At 33.4% G+C, this 23,547-nt stretch overlaps 1 protein-coding gene across 5 annotated transcripts in view; it reads left to right on the top strand.

The window, feature by feature from the left end:
• The window catches only part of LOC132264950 (protein winged eye), a 72,581-nt gene that overhangs the window by 29,232 nt on the left and 19,802 nt on the right, over positions 1-23,547 (top strand). For all 5 annotated transcript variants that reach the window (XM_059765321.1, XM_059765335.1, XM_059765327.1 and 2 more), the window contains one exon: positions 12,021-12,247. The gene's annotated coding sequence lies outside the window, so the exon portion shown is untranslated. The remainder of the gene's footprint in view (positions 1-12,020; positions 12,248-23,547) is intronic.

Raw genomic sequence — 23,547 nt, 5'->3', positions numbered from 1 at the left:
CCCACCATAATTAGCTTTGTGGGATGTACACACAGAACGTATAATCAAAGATTTCTTGTGAACACTTCAAAAATATTTTAGAAATGCAAGAAAAATTTGTTTTACATTCATTTGTGACGTCACATATTACTATATCAGTTGTCATCATTTTAAGTAGTTGATTCTTAAGAGACATTTCAATCCCTTTTATCATTTATAAATTATGTATTTTGCAGCGAATGTCCTGTTAGGTTAAATTTTTTTTATGTAATTATGAAACGCAAAATATAAACAATCACCCATGGATACGAAATACTTTAACAAACAAATATTATGTCTTATGTATAGAAGAAGTTTTATGTTCAACTGATGCAAATTTCTTACTAATACATATGCATACTAGACTTATGCAAATTAAGCAATAAGTATAGACCTATACTATAATATATTAGCTAATCAGTTTTTTCAATTAAAATCTCATTACGTTCAAGTCGCTGATCTGTCTAAATAAATTTACTTCCTTCAAATGTAATTTCAACTTTAAGGCACAAGAAAAACAGAGGAGTGAGGAAACTTCTATTGAATAATGACTCTTCTGTTTTATTGAAATACATACAATATATAACAATAAAGGTGAAATTCATTTTTACCACTTTCCTGTGATTTTTTTCCTTGGCAATCAACATTGAATTCCTCATGAAATTCTACTATCTCTGCAACACTAATTAATTTCACAGTATATCTCTTATCTCGACTTTATACGGTTACCTACGTGAAAGGTGTGAAATTGTTGTATTTTGAGTGAATTTCTCAGCGAGTGATGGATAGATGAGATATGGAGGTGCGAGAGTGCGTAGATAAAGCAATTCAGTGGTGATGATTTGAGTATAAAGCATAAAAGCAGAGAATTTGTAAATCTCGCCATTGAGTACATTTTCATCTCTTCAATTTGAATGGTTTTTTAGAGTGCCCGCCGGTCCGTTCTTGATGAACAGAGGGAGAAGTTACCATTGGTGTTGGATAGTCTGTCATTGAAGCTTAAAGAGGAACTTTTCCGATGAAATTTTTAGCGTATATTGTTAGGGGGAAGAGTTAAAAGTTTCAAGGGACCAGTCAGAAAATCAATGAATGATGCCGTGTCCAATCAATTTATGTCGTCAAATGGATTTTCGAGAATTAATTTCTAATTTTGTGCCGACAGGACCAGATCTTCTACCCAAAATAAATGGCGCCCTCCTGTTGATCTGTCTTTCTATACAGAATATAATATCTGAGCCTGAAATATAACTTAATTGGAAAGCCATATGTCCTCTCTGAGCCAATTTGTACTGTAATAATGGGTTTTAAAAAGGCGTCGATGGGTCTACATAATTATATAATGGAGAAAGAGTTTATATACTTAAAAGTTGGCTGAATCAGGAAAGCGGCAACACATAGGGAGTTGAATTTATACAAGCTCATATGATGGCATATAATCATTATATCTTCGACGTACTCCTCAGACCTCCAATGATTTAGCGGCTTCTTTTTAGTGTGCTTTTCTATCGGCAAGGCGACTTCCAGTACTCACTGCACGAATATATAGAATTTTGCAAGTGTAATTACCATTCCTGTATAATTAATGTTGGGCGGGAATGGAGAAAGAAAATCGCTGTCTCTAGGCCTCCAGCTCTTCGAGATTCAATGAGAAAGGAGTCACCCAATTATGGGCTCGAATGGATGAAAACGAATGGGATGCGATGGAGGCGGCAGCAGGAAGAGAAAATCAGTGAGACGATGCGAAAAATTTATTCGACAATTTTCGCGGTAATTTTGTAGGGTTGAGAATTGAATCTTAAGTCCCAAACTTCAGGTACTTGTAGCATATTTTAGTGCCATTTATTCTCAAACTGTATCTCTAGGAATTTATGAGTAATTTTCCATTTTACCGATTTCTCATACCATTATTGCTAATGTCGCCGCCTTTTTTACAATATCTCAGCAGAGGAACATTGTCAGTCACATTTACATTATGATAATATGTAGATTTCCTGTGTAAAACATTTAATCGAATTTTAATTTGTATCTCAAAAGAAAAAAAAATCAAATTTTGTATAAACAAATATTATGCTTTGAGTTTCTATCTGTTAGATTTTAAACATCAATCTGCTTGTATGATGAACACCAATATCTTATAAATTTCCTAAGTGACACTCCCCAAGAAATGTCAAATAATCCCACCTTTTCATCCCTAAAACCAATAACAGCACTTACGTGATTGAATTTATAAATTAATGTGCTTTTAACTGACAGACATCGGGAGGAAATGAAAAAGTGACAAATCAACAAGTATACAGTAATTAGTCTGGTGTTAATTATATGATCGAGAGTGAAGAGTGAACAGAACAGATGGAGAATTAATATGGATAGAAGGAAGAGATGAAAATGGAAGAGAAAATAATTCTGAGATTTCACTTGTTTACTCAAATTGAGGAGAAAAGCAAGATTGAAGGGAAGATAGATATCATTTTCTCTTTTCAGAAGAGGAGCAAAATGAACCCCTCTATTCCTATGAATCTATGAAAAATGCGTTCAATTTCTTATCCCATTAAATGCATCTACACGACTCGAGTGGGTGTACTCTTGTGCCAAAGTCTCTTGATGATATGGAAATACTACGCAGGAATAACACAATCATGTGGACCGAAAAGTTTTCACCATTTGCTTTTCAAATGAATTCTCAGTAATCCCCATATGAATAGAAAGCAGCCCTCTCCCCCCCCCCTTAATATAAAATCGCCCCATTCGCTGTAATGAATTATATTTTCACGTAATCACGTCCCAATCCACAGTTTCTTTCTCAGAGAAAATCGCTTCATTAATTTTTTCATCCTTGTACCTTTTGAGTTCCTCCTTTGTGCCATCCTTCGCCACCATCGCACGACTGTTACTGAAACACGTTGCTCTATTTTGTGGCCTTCTGAGCACCCACGTTCCTCCCACGTTATATTATTTTTTCCGGCGAACTGGAATGTCTTTAAAGTCCCTCGGTTGTTGGTGATTTTTCAGAGGGGATTTTTTCGACTTGAATCGCCTCATATGACAAATCGGCAGATTTTCCACGCTATAAATAAACAATTTATTGCTATGTACTTTTACTTCACTCAGTACAATACTCACCCTTACTATAGAGGGTTTGAGAATTGTGATGTGAAAATTATTCAGAGAAGAATTCTCAAATACTTTAGCCTAATGCCTTATGATACCACTTTCTCATCGTTATAGTGTATTTAGATTAACACGTGATTTATATGCTACTTTTCTTATAGAAGGGAGAATTTGCTGTTCGTGTAAATACATACAAAATTTTCTTTTAACTTTCTATAAGAAAAAACTCTAACCCTTTTCTACTCTCAACACTATAAAATATTAAAATGGCTATTAAGGTATCAAACTCTCGACAGGCTTATTTAGGGAGTACCAATTAGTAACTATCTCGTCATTAATTCCTGGTGTCCCACATCTTCACCTAGGGTGGATTATAGCCAAACTGGTGTCTCTCCTCGTGATTCATTTTGTACAAGAAACCAATAACAGAGGAGGTTCTGTATGCCGAAAATCTTCTTTAATTGCATACGTAGGTGAATTTTATCGTTGGGAGTCATCTTTCATTCTATCTTCGTGCCCCTAATACAAACTTTTCTCACTCGGGAGGGTCAGTAAGAGGGTGAATTGTGGGAAGTAGCACCCAATGGACACTTTCTTAATTCTCACGCAGTCTGTACTATAAAGGAAAACTCAACTGCAACTTCATCATTCATTCTAGACCTGATTCTCGCTGGGGTGCACAGTTTATATCCACGAAAGCCATTTCCTGAGGGATATTCGTTCATTTATTATTGTGCACCTACTTTCGCATTCTGCAGAGTCTGCACAGATTTAGTTCCATTGCGATTTGTTAAAACTTCATTTATCTGACAAATATGCATTGAAAATCAATACTACTCACGTAATATTCAGTTCATATGTAGAGAAATGATGTGATTTGTTAGGGTTACCCTAAGATTAATTCTAACAAAAATTATGAATATATAATTGGTCTTATGCAAATTTATCATGGAGATTAATGGAAAATCCTCTGGGCGATAGTATGTGTTTCAATTTCTCAATGAATACCCTTTCCCAAAGTATTTCAACCCGTTTAATATTAAATGCACATATACACAGAGCAATTCTTTACCAAACAAAAAGACGACACGAGATCCAATCTGAATAATTTATTGCAACCTAAAGATTTAAGATGGTGTGAAGAACCACAAGTTGATTTTGATGGACTTAACACAGGGGGAATAAAGGTGGCAATGTACCAGACTCACCACAATGGATATATGTAGTTTCAACTGATGGGGTTGTTGGGCATTCTGGGATTTAACTCGATTTTATCGGCGAACTTTGCAATTTTATATCCCACTTGGCAATTTTGTTGACCCTTTGTATGAATTGATTTCAAAAGCTACAGAAAACGGGTTTGTTTCAATGCATAGTTTTTTTTTATTATTCAAGATTTAAAAATTTGCCGATGGTACCTACACAACATAATTGCAGTATTATAAAACTTCAATTGCGTATTTTTAGAGCATACTAATTTTTGGTGAAAGGAATTTTCTTCTGAAAACTGTGCATAAATAGTACAGTGCTTTCTTGGATTATACCAGATTAAAAAGGATTACTCTTAGAATTCGACATTGTGTATGTGGTTCTAAAGAAAATTACCTTGTTGTACCTGCATTTCTGTATCAATTAGGATATCAGCGTCAGTGTAAAACCACCCCTCATCGCTTCTCTTACTTTAATCAATTTAGTAGATCGTGAATATACCCCATATACATAAATACCCCCAAATTCCCATCTCTAATAGAAAGTCATTACATTAAACTCCTCTCCAAAGTACCAAATAATCGAAAAGAGAATGGCAATCCTAAAATCCAACGAAGACAGTCAATGAATAGACTAATTGTTGCGCTTGGAAATTTCATTAAACTTTTCTTCGCATAATGTTATACATCCTATAATAGCTATATTTGACGTAGACAGAAGAGGTAGACCTAATATATTTTTTTCTGTCCAGTAAGTTGTGATTTTAGTTAACATCACATATGTTCTGCACATAAAACTTTCACGCAAAAATTATTATTATGGCGAAATGACAGAGGGGTAACATACATAAACATTTGAACAATGTGTATACCTATATCCAAAGAATTTCGCAATTCAGCTGCAATTAATACAAAGCCGACGGAATATGGCCGTATGAAAGTAATATTGTGGCAAAAGAAAAATAGAAAATATGAGAACAGAAATAGCAGTAACATTATTTGCACAATACCATAAATGATTTGACTGATTGCAATTCATGAAGAATGCCTAGAAAGGAATTAAGAAAGGATATGTTGAAATTTTGAAACTTGTCAACTGTTTCGCAGAATTGAGAGGTGCTTTTAGCAATATCAACCCAAAATTGTTTTCCTTGCGGAAGCTTATAAGGAAGAACGATTCATCGAAAATTCACCTTCGTACATCGCCTCCCCATATTTCCTGCTTTTTCCAGCATCGCCCACCTAAACTGCAATTGCCTGTGTAATTCACATTTGAAGTGCGTCTACTTCTGATACATCCTCCCATCCAATTTCATACAAAAGCCTTTATTCAATTTGCAATCCCTTCTGTTCAACATTCAGATACGCCTTACCGAAGAAGAAGTGAAAGTGATGAAGAAGAGAAATAGTATGTACATTACTCATGTAATGTAAAATATTTCCGTTTATGGCTACGCAATTTAACCTAAATAATGCAGCAAATTGATGAAAATTGCTGATTTAAATTCTCCCTAGTGCACGTCCATGTCTTGGACCTGCAATTTTCTGCCCAAACGAACTGTATTGATAGATACGAACATGGAAGTATGTTGCCAAAATAATTCAATTTTAATTTAATATTGTGCCGAAAAGATTATCGATGATATTCCCATACTAGTTAATTCGTTATTTCTTCAGAGGGCCTTCTATCGCTTACTTAAAAAATGCGCATTCGGCGCATCCCATCAACTGCCACGAGATTGCTTCAAAAACATACAATGACTGGAAGAAAAATAAACACGGCAGTGTGTTTCAGCGCTTTATTGGATCTTTCGGTGATTGTGATGGGTGATTGTGGATGATGGCAAATCTAGGGAACAATTGGTTTTATTCTGTATTTAACACCGGCCAAATCCCTCAGTTTGAATATTCATTTTTTTATCCAGAGAAAATTTTAAAACGTACAAAAATATTTTACACTTACATACATTGCATATATATATATATATATATATATATATATATATATATATATATATATATATATAAGTAAGTAGTATATATAATTTACAGTAGTTTTCATGAATAATTTTTAATGCGTAAATTGTTTAATGAAACATCCCATATTCCGGACAAACAAATTAAAGTGGGAAACGTCAAGAGATAATAAGAATGTTAATAATTGTTTGAACACTGTCATTAATCATCCTATTATGTAAAATGAAGAAAGCGACTTTTTAAATTCATCCCCTAACAAAATTCCAACCATCATCATTCTCCCCAACAATCTCTGTCTTTGCCTGGGGGCGATGGATTTAATATTACCTATCACCAATTAATTGGCGTGATTTTGACATTTTCTTTTGTCGGAGAATCTCAAGCTTAGCATAAGGGATGATGGTTTGTCGATGGAAATACTACCTATTCAAACAATTGGTTTAAATTTTTGATGGGAAAGTTATATTGTACATAACTACAGTTTTGACCACATTTTTCCCCTTATTTCTTTTTTGTGTGGGATCATATTTTTTCTTCCACTTGCAAAATATTTTTTTATGATAGAAGATAGGTATATGTGGTTTGGACCATTTGAATGGTAGCAAGATGTGCAAATTTATTAGAACAATTAATTCACAATCTCCCAATTCTATCCATCACACGAGCAGCAATTCTACGACTTTTCCCAGCAGGCCCGTGTGCCTTGGCTCAACCTAAATCCCCTTCAGCTAGCCCGTCACAGGGGAGACTTCACAATTGCCTCGGGTAAAAGCTTTCATGCAGAAATACACGGAGCACGATGTTACTCACTCATCTAGCTTGGGTTTTCCCTTCGCCGGTCACCCTCTGTCTCTCCCTCATGGCAGAATCACGTCCCACTCCTTGTGGATTTTTTCCTGGCGGAACGAACTCAGGGGTTATTGACTAACTCTAAGGATGGTGATGTTCGCCGGGAAGAACCCTGTGGCTACAACCGTGGGTGTCTGTGTGTGCCCTGAGATAAGGGTGGAATACCGGGGTGTCGGCTGAATGTTCAGAGAAGTTCTGGGCGGAAGACCAAACAAATGAAAAGTATAGGGCGCGAGAGTGGCAGCATGTTTGTGACGGAAAATGTACGTCAAGACGGGAGCTTTAAGAATTTGTCTGTATATCTGCCAAAAATGAGCAAAGACAAAAGGAGAGAATTCAGCAAGAAAGACGAAATAAAGTGGAGTTGCGATCAAAAAGGAATTTCTCATACTTTCCCTTTTTGGCCGTATATATGAAACACTTTGAACTTATATATATTAGCTAAATTATTGGATGTTTCTTTTCCTCTAAAATTACAGAGTTTCTCTGTTAGTGACCTTTGATAGTTCATTTACTAAAAGCATTGTGCTTGGCCTTTAATAATTTTTTTTTCTTCCATTTTTTTCTACATCTTCTTGCTTCTCATTTAAAACTTCCAGTACTTTGTTCTCTTTATAACTTTTTTAAGGTAAATATAAATATTCCTTGGTTAAAAACCGAAATGGAAAAGTTCTGGCACTACTGCGTACTCTGAGAAAAATATTTCGGTTATTTGATACTTCATCGATAGTGTATTATAATTATTTCAATACTTCGCTTGTATTGAACTTCAAAAATGAATATAATGGTAAAAAATACAGTATATATAAGATCGATTCCTTCCTATTCTCATGGCTCAATAACTTAATACTATGATGATTGGAAAAGGATTTTCGTATACTAAGTTGCTGATGAGCAAAAGCATAAAATGTTTCCAATAAATCAGTGGGAAAATGAGAAACCATACAGAATTGTTGATTTTAGTTGGAAATGTAAAGTTTTTGAAGACTGCAGAGTTTTGTGAAAATCAAATACAATTTTTTTTTCTTGATTCATCTCGTCTGGCAAATGCAAACCTCTCTATTAATTCTACGCCTCATACTGCTCAAATGAGTATTAATTTAATCCGAGTATACCGGAGAAGGAATTTGATGAATATGGAGGAAAGTGAATGCTGGGTTTTGTTGAAAATTCTACTTCACGTCTAGCTCGCTGTGTTATTCAATTAATTAGAGCCAGGTGAGCGCAGGCGAGAAGGCATGAGTTTATGTTACCTCAAATCCCAGTGATGTGCAATCTGCACTCGGTTCCAATTGTACTTTTCTTATACTTCATCTCCTCCGAGTCTTCGTCATTACATCGTCGAGCCCAACGGGCTTCTTGAATTGAAAAGAATAAGTCCGCGTGTACCTACTCACAAAAGAATAAAGATGATAGAATATGACTAAACAAAGGAAAAGCCGCACGAGTGGCCACCTCAGTTTGATAAATAATTATTACGAGAAGGAAAAACTGATGTAAATATTTGCTGGGAATGATTTTGACTACAGCAATCGTCCTGTCTAGTGCCTACATGGCCATATTAATTATAATAGTTGATATTATGTCTGCTTTCATTCTGTCCTGATTTATTAAGTCTCTGACAACGAAATAAAATACATATCTTCTTTCAGCAATATTTCGGACTAATATATATATTAAGAAAATCACATAATACTTATTAAATATTTAGTGATTTCATATTTTCTTCTATCGAGCATGATTGATCAAATATATAAATCCCAATGCATGATTTAAGAGCCAAAAAACCGGTTTCTTGATACACAACTGCTTTACGGTATTTTACTCTTGCTGTTGCTGCCGGGCATTGAAATGGTGATACCCGAACCAAAATCGCATTAGGTATTTTAAACAGAAATTATTTGCATCTTATTAACTAATTTTTTCAATTCTGCATTTTACACACTTTTCTCGTTTCCAGAAATTAAATGTTATACGGCATAAAAAAAGAACAATTGAAACTTGTTTCACGTTCAAATGAAAGGCTTAGTTGAATGTGCTGGCACAAATCCGCAAACAGAATGTGATTGTAAAGGTATATTGGAAATGATAGTTAGAGAATGGTGGTGTATGTATACTATGTATGAAGTATGTGATTGTATTTTTACCATCTACTTTGCACACCAACTCATATAATAACCTCACTTGCCTTGATTTTGAATGTCCTAAACTATATATAATTTATTTTTATACATTCTCTCATTTCATTTTTCTCGTCCATATAGAGTAGTAGTTGACAAAAGTAAAAATATCTTCTACACGAATTTTACGTTAGAGAGAACCAATTGTGTCGTATGAATTAATCGAGAACCTCTTGGTTGATTCACCTAAAATCCATATTTACTTTAACGATTTTATGTAGATAAAAAAAACTGGAGAAAGAACCGAATTTAATACGTGAAAATCAAAAAGACGAAAGAGACTGACTAAGGGTAATATTTAGTAAAATATTACCCTTAGTCAGTCTCTTTCGTCTTTTTGATTTTCACGTATTAATTTGTACCTTCGAGAACACAATCTAAGGAAATTACACTCCCCTTTTCTCCACGACAAAGGAGATTCTGATGAAATATATCAACAGTTGAAGTTATAGTAAATAACGGGCAAATTATTCCTGAAAGTTTCAGTGTCACATGAAATATTTCTAAATGACGCCACGTCATGAAAATGATTATAGGAGGGAAATGAGAATTACATAATTTTAGGACATATGTGTATGTACTCAAATCTAAAGCATATTCACTATTCTGATAATTTAAAATCACGCACATAGGCATTCTCAAACTACAGTTATTTTATTTCTTTATGTCTGACGGGTAAATTAGGAAGATGGAGGCAAAGTTGTAATCAACATCCACAGTAAATCAAAACAAATAAATACCCAAAATCTGAATATCCATAGAAAGAAATTGATTGTTGATGAGATGAGGCTTGGGAATAGTTTCCCAGCACAACTCAAGAGTGTGTAGTGAGGCTATTTCTAATGAAATAAATTGGTACCGTTGATTTTACTCTGTTACATTGTTGAGACTTACTCCCCAAACTGTAGTGACTCACGTACATGCAGTGTCACTAAATTCATTTGCACCACCAAAAAGGGCCGGGAGCCCCTCTTTCTGTATCGGGAAATTCAGAAATACAGTAGTACACACTCATCTCGAGAGACTTAATAATGCAAGCCACACACAAACGCATTGAAAACAGTCAATGGTAATCGCAACACATTCACTTAAGAATTATTTCCTAATGAATGAAAAAGCTGTAATATTTTTAAAATCTCACCTGTTTTGATTATCTGATTTCAGTCAAAGGTTATAATGTTAAAAATATTAATGTAAATAAGCATTATTGGTTTTATCGTCACATGTCTATGAAAAACTAAAAAAAGGATATAAATTGACAATTTGCTGAAATGTTAAATATACATAAATTGTGGATGGTAGATCGTGCTGATGACTATGTATATTTCTTATATTTCCAGAATAATACACTATCTGTGTATGCATGAATGCTATTATATTTTGTTGAAAAAGGAGCCTAATAATAACATTCAGAGAATAAAAAAACGCCGTATTCGATATTCAGCATTGTAATGTATAGATAAGGGTTAACGGCACACGGAGAAATTTTTGTAAAAGACTTGCAATAAAGCATTTAGTCAACTCCCAACGTCCGAACTGCTCACTCCTCGTACACGTCAAGCATGTAATTGGCCAATCTATACTTATTAATTTTATAAAACAATAATCTTTCCACAATTACTGATGACTGACTGCTAAGTTTTTAATAATAGTGTTACCAAAGGCAACATACTTACGTACTTAACATTTTTATCTCACGAAATTTTTGAAAAATACAATATTATATATTTTTTGTAAACATTAGGCTGTTTGTCATATTTTTAAATATCAACCCATATTTTTAACTAAAAAAACCCCTCGGCTAGACTTACCTGTGAACAGGAGCAGCGGGCACCGAAAAGTATTCATCATAGTTGAGGCGAAGCTTTTTATGTTGGTGCAGTTAGTAGATTGTCGCGACGTGCCGCCTAGGATGTTATTTCTTTGTCTGACTCTGAACAACTGGCATTTTCTCTATATAAAGAGAAAATACATCACATTTCCCACACTCTTAATGTCTGTGTAAAAATCCCAGTGGAGAACATCTCTTTGAAATAGTGTGTGTGTGGGTTCGTGTGTGTACTGAGTGTCGAGGGTAAAAGTGGACATTGGTCGGTCAACTAAGAGGGTGGACTTGAAGAGGATATTATTTGGACAGCCAGGAGAGATCACGAGGAATGGTGGCAATGTGTAGCTTTCCGTGAAAATATTCCCGAGAGTGGACAAAAGTGCCTTCTGCTTAGTTTGTCAACAATTCTGGGGTTTTCATTAAATTTTCCACGATTAAGTATCCTCCTCTGACACAATATACCAACTTGTACTCATTTAACCACACAACACTTCACAATGTTGTGTATATGTCTGGTATATTTTCATGTTTATAATTCATAGTTGGGAGAAATTTTCCGGCAGTATGATTGGCATTGCGGCAAAATTTTCGCATCACTTTTCACTCCGGCTTTTGTGCTATAAGCAGCGGATGAAGTAAACCAAAGTGACGAAAAGGGCTTTAAAGCTTACCCTTTTAAAGTGTTATCATTAATTCCTACAAAATCAATTCTAACAATATTTTTTATATAGAGACTTAACTTAATTTGAATGATTAAAGTCAAGGGCACAATGTACCCTTTTATCTCCTCTCCTGTGTATGTCTTTTGTTAATGAATTAATTATGGTGTTGTGTATATTTTCTCATTTTCAGGTGGCTGATTAACTTTTGCCGTTGTTTGTAAAGTGTGTGTGAACGGAACAGTGGAAAGAGGCGAATGATGAAAGAGTGACCAAAGAAGATTTTTTTCCGACAGTGCTGTGCATACAATTTGAAGAGCACAAAAAGGTGTCGAGCAAAAAAGATCCGACATACCAGTAATTTACACGGAATGGAAGAAAACGAATCGAGTATAAAATGACGTAAAACATCTTCTAACTGTAAGTAGAGTTTAGTTGGAATATATAAATGCTCAAATTCTTCATACCATATATTCTGAAGCATTGAAATTTGCAAAAAAATTCCCCTTTTGATTGCTCAAACATTTGTACCTAATGCGACCCTAATTTTAATGTTTAAAATTAAACTTTCTGCGTTTCAATTAGCAAACTAAAACACCGTATACGGCACGATACTAGCTGCCAGAATAAGTCCCTGTCAAATTCCCTAAATACGAAGTTCTCGCCAATAAGAGAAAACAAAAAAATACCTCTTTGTATTGAACCGTGAGTATAACGAAGACACGGAGGTAGATGCGAAAAGAAGGAAATAAAAGAAATGATTCGAAAAGTGAGGAAAAAGAGTTAAAATTCTTTCTTTTTTGCAATACCGTGTCCAGTCTTCTATGGCTCTTATATGCATGACGTCCAAAGATATCGCATGAAAGTATGGGCCTTCTAATTTCAACTGAATTTGCACATTTACGACATATGTAATAACAAACCTATCAGATCAGTCATGACAGATCAATATTATTTTGTTATCCAATTATTAGTATGTAAATATGTATAATCAGCGTATAAAAAATCTATATCTGAGAGTCTTAGGTACTTTATATTCTTATTTGTATTGAAAAATTAAGGGCATGTGCATAAAGTACATATTTTTATGTGTATCTTATGTATATTTGATTTTTATTTCAATACTAAATTTGTAACGCAATTCAACGTTTATTCATAAAATTCACCCTATGAAAATTTATTTTATTTACTCAAACGAAACAAAATTTCAACCTACAGTACGGGTAATTTATCAGTCAATTTAAACTTTAGTCTGTACAATTCGATGAATTTGAGAAGTTCATAAAATTAAAGTAGTAGGTAAAGGATGTTGTAAGGAAAGATCATCAAATTCAAGGAGAGGAGAATCCAACGGACTAATTAGTCTTTTACTGTGTGTAAATAGAACAATGATAATTCGAGGCGAACTTCAGAGATAAATCACATAGCATTCGGCGAAAAGGGATTAAATCCAGTATAAGAGTATGTAAACAATTCTCCGTATTCATCGGCAAAATGCCTGTAAATCTGTGGCTCGCTTTCATAGGTTTCCTACCCTCCAAGTTGCCAACCAGTTCCCTCATACTTTATTCCCTTTTGCGAAGGTAAAATTGTGAAGTTACTGGAGTGCCATTGGAAAGTTTCTGTGAATGGCAGCATTTAATTTTTTAGCGAATGAATTTTTACTGCAAATTTGCACAATGTGCTTAATTTGTTGTCGCACTGTGAAGTGAAATAATTTTCATGACAATTTGCCTCTGGTTCAATTAAAGTACCAACACCCAAAATGCCAATTAAAAGTTGGATATTTGGCGCCAAAGTGGATACAATACATTGAAAGAGAATCAGCTGACTCGTTTGCTTTTTTACTGTATACACACTTTTGGTATTTGTTCAGTGAATTTCAATGGTGCTGATGAGAATTCACGTAAAATCGAATTGTTTGAGAGATTGATTCATGCACAAGTGGATATGTATTTGAATATCGCGAATTGTATTGATTTTGTGATGCAAAAAAGCTTCACTCTACAATTTTTGGTTTATTTTGTTTGTGACAAATCTATTTTATTTTAATTGATGCAGTATGATAAATTTTCCTAAATGTCCGTTTTCATACGATGGATGGGAGAGACAGATATCTTCGTGTCACTAATTATTCCTCTATAGACATCGTTTCATTAGTTGACACTGAAAAGCACTTTAACGTACTAGCATTGGTACAAGAAATGGAGACAAACAAGAGCACCATCGATTGTTTTGTTAACTTGAAAATCAGATGTGAAATTATTCTATACTATATTCTTAGAAATTTTCTATTATGTAATCGTAATTTTGCAAACTCTGAATCTTTAAAGTAGCCACGAAAAATGATGACCATTGCTAAGAATAACAACGGAACCTTTTTTTTTAATACGCAGTCTTAATACCTAATGTAGATAAATGATCTGAATGAAATGTGTTATGAAAATTGTTGGTGACCAATTTTACAAAATGACTTTTTAATCTTACTTTACTTTATCATTTTGATATTTATTAAAAGTCCCAATACTTTTGCAATCATTTCAAAATTACTTCAACAATTCATAATAATGAATTATAAATTTTCAATTGCTTGGAACTACTGTATATTCATTAGAATAATATACAAGTTTTATTAACTTTGATGTAGTACATTTACTCTTTTCTGTCTTTATATTACTAATATATCCAATGCCAGAGATTTATCAACAATGGTGCAACTGAGCAAATTCCATCCGTTTTCCCTTTGAATACTAATGATTTTTTTCAATCTCTCAGTGCATGACATGGATGCATTTTTCTTCGCTGAATATATATATTTATAAATATTAAAATGTAGACACGTTTTTTTTGTAAAAGTTCCCCTCTTTTCCGGGTGCGGAAATTTACGAGACAACATTATTGAAATTTCTCTTGCGAGTTTCTTTTATGGCTCCACGCTTCTCAATTGATAGCAAAAAATGAGAACAGACTTAAAGTTGTGAGAAGTAAATTGATTCAATTCTGTGAAAGCGATAGGTAGTTAATTAAAATTTATAGGATTTCCCCAATCTCTGTCCCCCTTCCTATCCCAATTTATATTCTACTAAAGTTACCACTTGTCGCGACTTAATTCACTACTGTAATTTAGATTTCGTCATGTTGTGCACCATTAGGAATAATATGTATGGTAATTTTGCAATAAAATTAGACTCCTTAATAGGGAAGGGCAGAAGAACTGGCAAATTAGTAGAAGGGTTGATCACTATACGGGTTGAACAGCTTAATTTGCCTCTTTCATTTCAGATATCACAACTAAAGAAATTATGTAGGTTTATAGTTGACGATAATGAGTATACTAAAATGAACTTTTAGCAGTGCCGTGTGCGATGGCATTACCTTCATATTTACATTTAAATACATACAAAAGTAGTTGTGTAATTCCAGAAGCAATTCGAAGACATTTTATTGTATGAACTATTTCTTTGAACATAGTATAGTTTATATTTTCGTTACTGTGTAGTGTTGCAAAAAGACCAAAATTCTAAAGTTATGACGAGAATATTTGAATATTAATCTGGCAATTATAATTGTAATATTATACTTAGAAGTAAAGCCGATTTGTGTAAAAATTGGATTTCGAGAGATAGATTTGCTATTGATTTTCCACGACTTTGCATAGGGTAAAAGCTAAGGGGTGGGACATGTAACCGCAGCGGTATTTCCCCCTTTAAATATTCTCCGTGAAATGAAGCAAAAGTCAAATAATGACTCTTAGCTTTATCTCAGTGCTGTATCCATCCCTTTGACGCCCTTTTCACCACTAAAAGCCCAGACAAAGTGCGTCCTTCAATACAGATAGTAATCCGGAAAAGACCTTTCATCGGCGTTCTCATCAGCGGTCTCAATAACGGATGAACATGGTACAAGTATCATCAGTATAGTACATTTTATTTACACATCAATAGAACCAGAAGATTTGCAACACCCACGTCTGTCCCATTTTCCTAACAGACAGAAAGTCCTGCCCTGAAACATCGAGGGTTGATACTTAATATCCGAAATTTAGCATGGCACAAACAACTACTCGTTTAATTAGCACAACATTAAAGCACGAAGGCATTGTGTGTGCATGAGAAATTTATTCAATTCCCAACATAATTTAATATTCCGCCACACGCAGGGATCTTCCTGCAAAGGATCAATGGGGGAAAACACTCAATCATGACACAATTGTCATAGAGTCTGGGAATCATATTCACGCATCATTGCAAATTTATGCTCTGGCAGTGTTTTGGGCCAAAAAGAGGTGGAGCTGGTGTGAAAGACCAAATGAGCATGTGAAATGGGGGAAGGTAAATGAAAAACTCCTTTTGATTGTTGGGAATATTTCAAGTCATTTATCATCTAGGATGTAGGAATTAAAACCACCCTTGGTCCTCCTATTTGCAAAACTTCTGTTAAACTCTTCTCTCAATAATGCAATTTCCTTAATTACTCCTCATTTTTCAACCTACAACCCCATATTGCCCAAATAGCATTTTTCATCCACATTACTCTTTTGCCACTCAAGTATTCACCCCTTGTCTACCGTCTGTGAATGAAATTTCTAATGAAGTTCAATTTTTTAATATAAATGCAAAATATATTACCTATTTGGAGGTGCGCGTGCTCTCCATTATGTGTACTTTTCCTTTTGGGTAAAAACCGCCAAGGTAATTTGGAGTAAAATTAGAAACTGTAAGATGAGACCAAGGATGAAACATGTACATGCCTGTTGGCTGAGTTACTTTTTTACTCAATACAAATAAGTTGTACTTTTTGCATTTGATATTAAAGTAGTACTTCTTGCATACATTTTATACTTTAATTTTTTTATATCTCTGCAGGATATTTGATAAAAATTAAGATTATTCAATAGAAATTTATTACAAACTTGTTTTGAATATTAAAAAAATATTGAAATTTCAAGTTTTTATCTCTTTATCCAAAGGAAAAGAACAAAGAAAAGCATAGTTTTGTGTAAAATAAATCTGAAATTTAGGTATTTTTGTCATCTTATATCTCCGTTTCATACATATCTCGCAGAGGGTGTAACGTTAATATACCAAATAAGAGCCAATTGATCCTATAAGCAGCTATAGCGTAAGGCTAAGGGATTAAGCTGCATTCTTAATAATCGCAATTACTCACCCTAATATAAAATGTAATTATAAGAGTCTTGATCTTAATTTCTGCTAAATTCATCAGGAAATTTATTTATGTGGCAAAAATCGAAATTCTTTGAAAATAATCATCATATTAATTTATATACTCTTGTTTTTTTTATTTGTTTTTTTTATATTGAACATCTTTTCAATAATTATGCGTAATATTTTGATCACTATTATGCTTAACAAATCATTGAAAGCAAGATAAAAATGCAATGTGATCTAATGGATTTAATGAAAAAAAAAACAACCCAAAAAAATCCCACATCATTTGAGAATGTTTTGAAGAAATATAGGCAAAAACCAAATTATTCAATGATGTCAGTGGTGAACAACGAGCAACTCGTTAAAACCAAACACTCTCTCTAAAGCTTGATAGCCAAAGTCAGAGTCACATGCAGAGAAGAATTCAGTGACGTGCCACTGTTGGGAAAATCGAGGAGATTTCCACAGATGTACGCTAAACCATAGGATACACTGTAAGCAACCATATTTACATATTTGCTTGAGAAAAGCCTGTATAAATACAAAGAAATTTGCATTTTCCACGAGATAGTTCAATCAAATTAATGGAAAACGAAACACTTAATAAAGAAAATTTGAGCTTATTTAGTACAATATGTAAATTTTGATTCAATAATTTTTTACAATTATTGTTTTATGTTTAGTGATACAATAAGATTTATTAGAAAATTGATCATAGCCTTAGATAATTTTTAACAGTGTTCTAACATACATCATTGATTTATATACGAAATATACGTTTTCGAAAAATTCACAGTGACACAGTGATAGATGAAATTCAAAAGTATAAAAAAACTTTGCAGTGAAAAAGATGTGCAAAAATCATCATAATACCTCTGGAGAATCCCTCTAATAGGCAAATGTCCATCGTTACGCTCCCAAGTGAATTAAATTCATGAATTCACAAGCTTTTAGTATTATCGTCGCTGCAAGAGCACTGATTTACATTTTTTCCCTATATTGTATTCGCGTTGAGGATATAAAAATGTCTCTACAATGTCATTGAAGTTGTGTGTATTGTTATAAAAGTAATATCCAGATAAAATATTTTTCTATGCATAATATTGTATTGACCTGAAGATACTGCAAATCAAGTTTTTTTTTATCTCTATGTCCAAATGCCGTCCATTCAGTGAGAAGAACGGATTATTCTATCCTTAGTTGTGGAAGGTTTGAGGTATTTGAGAGCTAAAAATAAAAACCATTTTTGTGCGCATGGGGTCAAAACAAAGGGGGTGCAGATGGAGAAGAAATGTTATATATGGCATGAAGGTGAGAGATCGTTTCCATCACGAATCGTTGAAAACTTTTATATGCTGAATTTCATTTGTAGAAATGGGGAACGATATATCCGTTAAATTTCCCTAGGGACCTAAAATTTCCATAAATATAAGACTGCAAACTCATACGCTTTCGCAGAATGCTGAGAATCGTTTAAAATCTTACATTTAAAATTCCACTATATATACAAATATATATAGTATGAATATATATATATATATATATAATATATAGTATGAATATATAGTATATATATTATATATAGTATATATAGTATATATATATATATATATATATATATATATATATCAACTCCATTGCCAATTCCTTGTCACACTAAACACACTACAAATACTTCGTGCGTTATTTAGTTACAGTCCGCCAGTGTTAGCTGAGTGATTTAGTTCCTCAAATCCCTTGTTGTTCGTATTGCAAAATAAGGTACACGGAAAAGGAGCAAGCAGACTTCCACGAAATTCATTGCATCAGCACAAATTTGATACACTGTAAATGTCATCAAGATTCTACTACATACAACACACGATTTCCCAAATGATATCTTCCTTTGGCATATTTCAGAATTTTCATAGGAAACAAATCTCTTACTACATGTTAATTCAATTGAAAGTTTGTAATTCGTTGCGTAGTAATTTCTTATGCAGATCAACTGTTTATTTTCCGCAATGTCTTTATTTTGGCCCCATGGCACATACGCAATGTATTAGCTTATACCCAACACAAATTATGTTATGTACATCAAGTAGTAAACATAAAAATCATTATTGGATATTTAGATTTTTGCAAAATAGATTTCAAAATATACTTTTGACATTCTGATCGAGAAGTAAAATTGATTTTTGTTGGAGTGGAGTGTTTTCACCATTAATTATCATGTGAAAACTTCATATAAATTAGCCCATGTCAAGGGGTATGTCCGTATGTTTTGATAAATTTCTCTTTGAGCGTTCATAACCCGGGTTCATAGAATTTCTCCTCAGTGACCACAGATGACCTCTCTCGACAAATGATTTGTCACCGAGTTGGTTCCGAATAATGGGGAAATTTGCAGAGGGTTGTCCTGCAAGCTATTATTACTTCTTTTTTACTCAGCTCTGCTGTGGTGTAGAGGATAACTTAAACCTAACTCGGAAATCTATTAACCACGCATATGACCTGAATTTATTGGCACACGTCTTTCTTAGGACTATGTCGATTGCTTATTTGTTTCATTCTTCAGAGTCCTATTTTGAGGTGAAATTTATTTCTCTCTATGTCTCTCTCTCCCCCTCTGGGCTTAGTCTCATAAGTTTTTCTTCAAGAAAGGTGGAGATTACGTCATATTAAAGAGATAAGCATTTTTTTAATTAAGTCGTTGATAACAACATATACGCGGATCAAAAGGATCCCCTTAGATAGAGAAAAAAGCGCTTCTTGTCGCCGATAGAATTGACCAGGCGAGAGACCTGATGCTGATGGCTTCAAGCTACATTTGATCACGTCTGAATGCTGCACGTGAATACTGGTGACATGGACGGGGTGGCTATGAAGGGTCGACATGGTTGTCCTTCTTTTTTCCTATTTCGAGTTGAACTCAATATGCTAACCATCTTCATTTGCTTCCGCCTCCTATTTTTTCAGTTTATTTTTATTTCTAAATTTGGCACACATCTGATTATTGTTAATGTAACCTAATTAATCTAGCTGCATTGTTAGGATTATATCGTAGTTTTTATGCAGTGTTATGTTTAGTTTAAAAATTTAGTAACATCAACTTTCACACTCCACACGATGCACAAGCTTCAGGTGATGTTGTAACCCTTAATAATTATGTTCTCAATAATTAAGCCATGATCTCCTTACTTTGCCAGCTATGATGAACCACATTGTAAATCAAATATACCTACATTCAATTTATAAATGTTTTTTCCGTCGTTTTGTATTGGAGGCTGGGCAAGCCTTAGATAGAGACTGACGCAAATTCGGAAATCAACTGTGGATAGATTACTGAGACAAAAAAATAAACTAACAATTCTTATTCACCTGTTTATTGAAGCTTTCTTTTACTTTATACTAAGACGATTTGATGAAAAATTGAAAAGACAAATTTGCATGAAATCTGCCTTGGGGAATCTAATCATGAAATCTTGATAGACGTCTTCAAATTGAGCACTTTGTGTATTTGATGCCCAAGTTTACTTCGGGTAAGGAAGCACCAGATAATATATTTCCTGATTCACCCCTCATTTTATATACCTGTTTTCTTTTAGTTATACCTATCAAAATTACTTCACCTTCTATCCATCTTGTCAATCAGAAATAACATTTTGGTAAATAACACAGGACTGAATACCAAAGAAACATTTCAGATTTGATTTCTCCATGGAACTATAAACACATTGGTAAATATAGGTCTCTGCAAGCAAAATATTATAAAACCCGATGACTAACAGTTCGGCGATGACGATAGATATTAAATTTAGCATAGAGGAATGTAATACACGTATACATATTACTTTGCATATTAGGTTTAATCACTTCAATAGATATCATTTATTCACAGTGACTACGAAGATTTGTGTGAACAAATAAGATAAACAGAGAGTGAACCCCAAGATGCAATAGAAAAAAAGTTGATAACGCTGTTACTCTTAAGAAACGCTATTTGAGCATTGCATAGAACCGACTTCTACTTAGTTTTCGATAAAACTTCCAAAATTGCTACAATAATCCACTAAGATTTACAAAATCTGTTAATCAATTTGAAGCTCCCTCTTAATATATTCGCTTTGGCCGCCACTATGCTGGGGATTTGTCTTCTCGCTTTCAAAAAGCCGTCGGCTTATATTTCCAACTTGCATCGGGTTGAAACGCCATTCAATTTGGTGCTCGGCTGAGAATATATCTTTACGCCAACATTTGCCTCTATTCCACCACTATTTACTTCGCTTACATATTCTCATAATTACACAAATGGTACATGTATATTTAATATATAGAACAAAAAGATCACGTGAGAGGAAAAAGAATATTGATTAGTATCTGAAGAAATGAGTCTCCACACAATGCGTGTGTAATTTTTGTAATTATATGAAAATTATCAATAAATTCAAAATATTATCCGACCATTATATTGCACAGCACAACGTGTCGAACCAGATGCTGGTGACATAATGATGCAGGTGGTGAAAAAGAGGGGTGAGCAGTTGTCTTTGGATATTTACTGCAAGATGAAAGAATGTCATACAATAACGGAATATCATAGGGGTGACTTTATATTAATTCTGCTGCAGACTTTTTGAAAGAACACTTGAATTGTGTTCTGTATGTGATTATGGTGTATGAAATAAATTTTAAAATGTCACATGTTAAAAGTTAATGATATGCGTGATTTCAAAAGTCAAAGTTACGTTAAAAAATCTTATAAAACTCGACAATAACACCACATTCTGAATAGCAAAAACGCAGTAAAGTTTATAGTTGAATAATTTTAATTTTTTATAAGTAAATAACAATATTAATAAATAGTTTATTTCGCCCTTTGCACAGTACGGCTTATATTGATTAATATTTTACTTTTTTCACTGTCCTCAAAAAAATGTTACTTGTTATATTCTAATTCAAACATATTCACCATCTAATAACACTAAGCCCAGACAAGGATTCTCTATCCCATTGCAATAATACATTCTAAAGAGCATTGAGCATTTTACTACATCTTCTCATCCGCTCGTGAAAAGAATACTTTTCACTTTTGTGTATGCGTACTTAACGACCCAATAAATCAGTGCCCTAACATTCGTATTCAAACTTAACGGCTCTTCAGCAGACCAAACCAGCGAATCTTAATGGAAAAAGATACATGGGAGAAACTCATGTGAAATCCCATTGAGTAGAGGGGAATAGAAACACTTACACATCTAATATCAGTTGTAGAATTTATTAGCACAAAAATAAAATTACCTCTTATCTAGAAGATGCTGTATGGCATCAACTTCACACTGTAACTGAAATAAAAAAAAATTCTTGCATGTAATATATAAAGAACTTTCCAATAGGGATAAATTCAACAAAGTCACAATTCTGTGGATCCACCAAGGGATGATTTTTTGTTTTATATCATTATTATCTTTTTCTATTCGTCTAATCACTTTTTTCGTCTTTCTTTAATAATGACAAAGAAGTGAAAATTTACGAAGTATATATGAGGAATCGTTATTAATTAAATCGCGCTTAGTACAAAGTAATTGATAGAAGTTCAAAAAAGCAAGAGAGTGTGTCAAATAAAATTCCATGAAAATATTGAAATAGCAACATTGCTGAATTGAAAAGCACACATTATATGCATATAGGTAGAATATTTTTTGAACTTAATTTGTTAGTATATGAACATAAAAATTATGTTGGACGACATTGGCTTCGTTTGCATTCATTTAACTCCTCTTTATAGGTTTTTATCCCTAAAAATTATATATTTAGGTAACTAAAACGAAACACAACAATAGTACAAAATATAGGGATTTATATAAAAAAAAAACCTAAACAATTTGGTGCTGCTCTGTAGATTTTTTCCCTCAGTGTTATTTTTTTTCTCAAATTTCTTAAGTGAGAGGAGGAGTGAACAATAAGTATGAAGAAGCCATACAAGGAAATATTAATTATATTTGGGCCAGGAAGCCCTAAACATGTATAAACATGTAGAACATCACACTGAGAATTTAAAATTGGATGAAACATACTGATTAGGCTTTTACTGGCGTGATTTACTTACCTCTATTTTTGATTAGTGTTATTACTATTCTTGGACTCGAAAATATCCGTCCAATTCCATTCCGAGTAGGATACACAAATATGTTCTTACACTGATAATCCCTAATTCACCCTACAGAGAACGTTGATGCTTTGCTGTGGATAGAGTGCGTTTATCTATATAATCACTCTTATTACTTGTATTATCACTTGTATTGTGTCTATCCTTTAATAAAATCTAAAATTTTATTATTAATAATGTAATTCCCCTTACGTTATGTGAATGACATAAATTATTATTCATCTCAAATTCTGGTAATGATTATTTCCAAACACTAAGCAAAGTTTCTTATCAAAATGAAGGGATGTATACATTAACGATTTTACTTCAAAACGTTTTTTGCTATTGTCGTTTCTAAGTCCCCATAATATAAAGTTTGATGTGTCACCACCCTTGCCATTATCTTGATCATTATCCAAATT

This window comes from Phlebotomus argentipes, unplaced genomic scaffold (assembly GCF_947086385.1).
Source record: "Phlebotomus argentipes unplaced genomic scaffold, Phlebotomus argentipes genome assembly contig_6, whole genome shotgun sequence".
Taxonomy (NCBI): Eukaryota; Metazoa; Arthropoda; class Insecta; order Diptera; family Psychodidae; genus Phlebotomus; species Phlebotomus argentipes.
The sequence above is the reverse complement of the archived record's forward strand: the minus strand, read 5'-3'. Positions and strand labels throughout refer to the sequence as shown.